Source organism: Perognathus longimembris, chromosome 11, assembly GCF_023159225.1.
Source record: "Perognathus longimembris pacificus isolate PPM17 chromosome 11, ASM2315922v1, whole genome shotgun sequence".
Lineage (NCBI taxonomy): Eukaryota > Metazoa > Chordata > Mammalia > Rodentia > Heteromyidae > Perognathus > Perognathus longimembris.
Window position 1 is genome coordinate 7,431,262 of NC_063171.1, and position 6,190 is coordinate 7,437,451.

The following is a 6,190-nucleotide window of genomic DNA, read 5'->3' on the forward strand; positions in this document are numbered from 1 at the left end:
GGTGAAGATAATATGATATGAATATATAACGGGACAATTTAGAAGGAAGAAATACTGTCATTAAAAGCAACTTTAACCCACTTGGAGGACATTATGCTGAGTGAAATTAAACAGATTTAACATGTGATAAAAGGCTAGTAACTATAATAAATAATGAGCCCAACAACTCTCAGGAAATAATTCAATAATTAAGCAAAGGGCTCAAGTTGACAATTTCCATATATTCAAGTGACTAGCAAAAACATGAAAAACTATCATTACTGATAATAGATTAAATGCAAATTAAAACCACAATAAAATAATACTTGTTGGTACTATTATTATCAAAGTGAGTAATAAAAAGGCATAGGTAAAAGGATACTCTGAAAATCACTTGAACTTCTTCTTAAGACATGGACAGGAGACTAAAATATATGTTACCAGGAGTGTATGTGTCACCAGGAGTGTAAACTATCTATCCACACTCCTGGTAACATATGTTCAGTTTGCTGTCAGTGTCTTGAAAACTGTAATGAGAATATAACTGAATAGTTATAATGAAAACCAATTTGGAGGTCTCTGCAAAATCTAAAAGTACAGCCACAATATGATCCATGCCACTGAAGAGGTGTCTGCATTGCTGTATTGCATTATAGCATTAGACCTAACAGTTATTAATCATAACAGCTAAGGTATGAAATTAACTTAAATGGTCCTCATCAGATGCATGAGTAAAGGTAACATGATATGAATATATAACATAGAAAAAGTTTAAAAGGAAGGAAATCCTGTCATTAGAAAACTTTGACCAACCTGGAAGACATGCTGAGTGAAATTAAACAGACTAAGAATGAAACAAACTTGCATTGAATCACTTGTATTTGGAATTGAAGAAAGGAAAATTCACAGAAGGGTATAGAATGATGAGCTAAACATTGTGTTTGAGTATAATCTTTAAGCATTGTTTTAGGCAAGATTTTCAAACAAATGCACATGAAACTTGAAAATAAGCAATTCTGTAGCCAATACACCAGCCAGATTTTTCTGCCAAATGCTAGTATCTCAAAACTAAAGGTAAATTAATGAGATGAAAAATATTATTTTATTCTTTTGGAAATGTCTTTAGGGCTGGGAATATGGCAAGAGTGCTCGCCTTGTATACATGAAGCCCTGGGTTTGCTTCCTCAGCACCACATATATAGAAAAAGGCTAGAAGTGGCGCTGTGGCACAAGGGCTGAGTGCTAGCCTTGAGGAAAAAAAAAAAAGCCAGGGACAGTGATCAGGCCCTCAGTCAAAGGCCCAGGACTGGCAAAAAAAAATTAAAAAAAAAAAATAAAAAAATAAAAAAAGAAGAAGAAGAGATTACCACAATGAGAGCTGATCTGGCAGCCATAAACAGCTCACTCGTCTCAATGCAAACCACACTCAAAGCCACATCACAAAGAATTGATCATCTTGAATCTTGAATCTCTCTCTTGGACAACGATGCAACTGATAAGGATCAGAAGATTACCACACGCCAAGAAACTGTAAAACTCCAGGGCATACTGATCCAGGAGATAGTGGACAGGGAGAAGAGATATTTGTGTATAATCGGAATAGATGAAGGAGAGTAGTATCAGAGCAGAGGAATACAACACATATTCAATAGAGTTATTGTAGAGAATTTCCCCAGTCTCACAAGGGATAACCTCACCCAAATATCGGAAGCATATAGGACACGTGGCCGACCAGACCCTAGAAAATCCTCACCTAGGTACTTAATTATCTGTACAGAGTTTTTCACCATACAGAGACCCAATACATATTCTTCTCAGCAGCGCATGGAACATACTCCAAAATAGATCATGTCATAGTCCACACAAAGAATCTCAGCAAATACAAGAGTATTGACATTATCCCATGTATTATATCTGATCACAGTGGAATCAAGGTAGCTCAACATAGACCTATCCTATGACCCAGTCATACCACTCCTAGGCATCTATCCTGAACAACAGGTCCCAAGATATCAAAAAGACATCTGCACTTCCATGTTTATCGCTGCACAATTCACAATAGCCAAAATATGGAAACAACCCAGATGCCCCTCCACACATGAATGGATCCAAAAAATATGGTACCTATACACAGTGGAATACTACATAGCGATTAGAAATGATAAAATATAGGGCTGGGGATATGGCCTAGTGGCAAGAGTGCTTGCCTCGTATACATGAGGCCCTGGGTTCGATTCCCCAGCACCACATATACACAAAATGGCCAGAAGGGGCGCTGTGGCTCAAGTGGCAGAGTTTGCTAGCCTTGAGCAAGAAGAAGCCAGGGACAGTGCTCAGGCCCTGAGTCCAAGCCCCAGGACTGGCCAAAAAAAAAAAAAAAAAAAAAAAAAAAAAGATAAAATATTGGTATTCACCGGGAAATGGTCAGAACTTGAACAAATAATGTTGAGCGAGACAAGCCTAGAACACAGGGGCATGATCTCTTGATATATGACTGTTAAGGTGGGTGAGGGACAGTAGAGACCAGGTCTGCAAAACAAAAAGCTTCTTGTCAAATGGTATTTCCCACAGGTTTGGGTCAGTGACCTTACATTATGTATCTAAAACGAAACAGCTACTAAACATAAAAGGTCTAAAGTAGACCTCTCAGGGGATCACAATAGCTCAAAAGCTGTGTATGTATGATCATATAAGACAAGGATAAGCAAACTCTATTGTTGATGTTATATTTAAAGTTCTAGGTAAATTTCCTTTGGTGTATGCCACGTGGCTACTGTATGTGTTTTTGGTACACTGGGTAATGTATATATGCCTACCTGATCTAGGGAAGGGAAAGAAAAATGAGGTGTAAGATATCACAAGAAATGTAGTCACTGCCCTATTATGTAACTGCACCCCTTTTGCACAACACCTTTTCAACAAAATTTAATAAAAAAAGACATAAAACTAAATGTTTCTATAAATAAACAACTCCGAGCCTACAAATTTACTCACAATTAAGACCACAATCTGGTGGTACACAGGAAATTTATTTGAGGAAATTCCTGAAAGGAATCAGTTAAATATAACAAATGGAGCTGAAAGCCCAAGTGACTTAAATCTGTAATTATAGTTATTCAGAATGCTGAAATCTGAGGGCCACTGTTCAAAGCCAGTTAGGCAGGAAGATCCTTTGAAACAAAACAAACAAACAGAAAAACTCCAAAAGTTCCCTTTGGTGGAGGAGCTGGGAGACCCTAGGCGTTGCCACGGGGATATAGTGGGCGCCCGCCTGGCAGGACCGAGCGGTGGTGGCCCAGTTCCCGCTCTGCTCCGCGAGCTAATGGATGATCTCTCCCCCGCGGGGTGGACGAGCCCTGCAGCTTCTCCAGGGGTCAGGGTCCAAAGGCTCAGGCAGGGACTCACCTGTCGCTCCCACATGATTGCCCGGCTGCCCTTGCTGACGTCGCTGCCGAGGATCTCGCTGAGGGCCATGGCCGGATATAATTGGTGATTACATCTGCCCTCTATAAGTTAATTTTTGTCAACTCTTTAGGATTTGAAAATAAAATGCCTGGTGTCATACCTAGTGACAGCAGCAGGCTTTCAAGAGGTAGTCCATCCAAGAAAAACAGACTTTCTCTGAAGTTTTTTCAGAAAAAAAGAAATGAAGAGAGCCTAAGATTTCACATTCTCAAGAAAATGAAGGAAAAAATTCTGACTACAGAGGATCTGAAATAGATCAAGTTGTTCCTGCAGCACAGTCCTCACCTATAAACTGTGAGAAGAGAGAAAACTTGTTACCATTTGTAGGACTGAATAATCTCGGCAATACTTGTTATCTTAATAGTATACTTCAGGTATTATATTTTTATCCTGGTTTTAAATCTGGAGTAAAGCACTTACTTAATATTATTTCAAGGAAGAAAGAAGCTCTAAAAGATGAATCCAATCAAAAAGATAAGGAAAACTGCAAAGCAGATCCTTTGGCAAGTTATGAACTTAGATGTAGTTTACAGTCTTTAATCATCCTGTTGAACAGCTTCAAGCTAGTTTTTTCTTAAATCCAGACAAATATACTGATGAACTTGCTACTCAGTGAAGGCAACTGTTTAACACACTCAGGGAACTCAACCCTATGTATGAAGGATATCTACAGCATGATGCACAGGAAATGTTACAGTGTATTTTGGGAAACATTCAAGAAACATGTCAATTTCTAAACAAAGAAGAAATATACAATGTGTCAGAGTCTACTAAGATAGAAGAAAATTCTCATCAGAAAGAGGAAATGTGTGGAATTAACAACGTTGAGACTGACAGCATGAGGAATTCTGAGGACTATACTGAAAAAATCCCAAAAGGGAAAGGGAAAAGAAAAATTGACAGTGAATTTGGTAACATGAAGAAAAAAGTTAAAATATCCAAGGAATTCCAGTCATTGGAAGAGAACCAGAGACAAACTAGTTCAAAGAGAACAGCTACTGGTGATACATTAGAGATTCCTCCTAAAATAATCTCCAAGTGCATTTCTGAAAATGAGAGTACAAGACCCTCACAAAAGAAATCAAGAGTTAAAATAAATTGGTTAAAGTTTGAATCTAAACAACCCAGCATTATTTCTAAATTCTGTAGTCTGGGAAAACTAACAACCAACCATAGACCAAAAGGACAATTTAAAGAAAATGAGTATGATCTTGAAGAAGACTTGGGAAAATACGAAAGTGATAACACAACTTGTGGTTGTGGACCTGAATCTTCAGGAAATGTTACACCTGTAAATGTCAAAGAAGTTAAGCCCATAAACAAAGGTTCAGAGCAAATTGGCTTTGAGCTAGTGGAGAAATTATTTCAAGGTCAGTTGGTATTAAGGACTCGATGTTTGGAATGTGAAAGTTTAACAGAAAGAAGAGAAGATTTCCAGGACATCACTGTGCCAGTACAATAAGATGAGCTTTCCAAAGTAGAGGAGAGTTCTGAAATTTCTTCAGAGGCAAAAACAGAAATGAACACCTTGAGATGGGCAATTTTACAATTTGCTTTAGTGGATAGGATTGTAGGAGAAGATAAATATTTTTGTGAAAATTGCCATCATTATACTGAAGCAGAGAAAAGTCTTCTATTTGATAAAATGCCTGCAGTTATAACTATTCATCTGAAGTGCTTTGCTGCTAGTGGCTTGGAGTTTGATTATTATGGTGGTGGACTTTCCAAGATCAATACTCGTTTAATTGTCTTAAATACTCTTAAATTGTCACTGGAAGAATGGAGCACAAAACCAAGTAATGATAGATATGGATTATTTGCAGTGGTGATGCATAGGGCATTACAATTAGTAGTGGGCATTACAATTAGTAGTGGGCATTACACTGCTTTTGTTAAAGTCACTGACCTTAACAGTCTAGAACTAAATAAGGAAGACTTTTGTGGTTGACCAGCTGTGTGAAATAGGTAAGCCAGAACTACTGAATGAGGAGGAAGCAAGAGGTGTGGCTGAAAATTATGATGATGAATAAGTGTCTATTAGAGTCAGTGGAAATACACAGCCAAGTAAGTTTTGAACAAAAAAAATGTGGAAACTGTTGAACTTCTTGGAGGACAAAAAAGCAAAGCAGATTATGAGCTACACAACAAAGCATCTAATCCTGATAAGGTTGCTGGTGCAGCGTTTGCTGAAAATAAAAATTCTGAGATTAACAATACTAATACTAATGGGACCCATGAATCTGATAGAAACAAGGAATCCAGTGACCAAACAGATATTAATATTAGTGGGTTTGAGAACAAAATTTCGTATATAGTGCAAAGCTTAAAGGAGTATGAGGGGAAGTGGTTGCTTTTTGATATTTTGAAGTGAAAGTTACAGAACACAAGGTCTTCCTGAATTCTCTTTCCCCATCTACATCTCCTACTCCTTACTTGCTATTTTCTACTAAGTGAAGTGAGCCAGACCCAAAGAAAGATGCACTCTATGGTCTCCCTCATAGGGAATAATTAGCACAGATTTAGGCTAGTCACAGCAGAGGAACACAAGAGCCTAATAGCTATGCCTTTATGTATGCATAAGATGATGCTAAGTGAAATGAACTCCATGTTATGGAAATGACTGTAATATCACTGTTGTAATTATTTCCAACATGCCATGTGAAACTGTAGCTTCTATTGCTGATGATCCTCTTGTATCTCCTTCCTGTGGTTGTACCGGCACTATCACTGTATCTTCTCTGAGTAC

At 37.9% G+C, this 6,190-nt stretch overlaps 1 pseudogene; it reads left to right on the top strand.

The window, feature by feature from the left end:
* Nucleotides 1–3,528: 3,528 nt before the first annotated feature.
* LOC125359820 lies at nt 3,529–5,898 on the top strand (annotated as a pseudogene).
* The last annotated feature ends 292 nt before the right edge of the window (nt 5,899–6,190 follow it).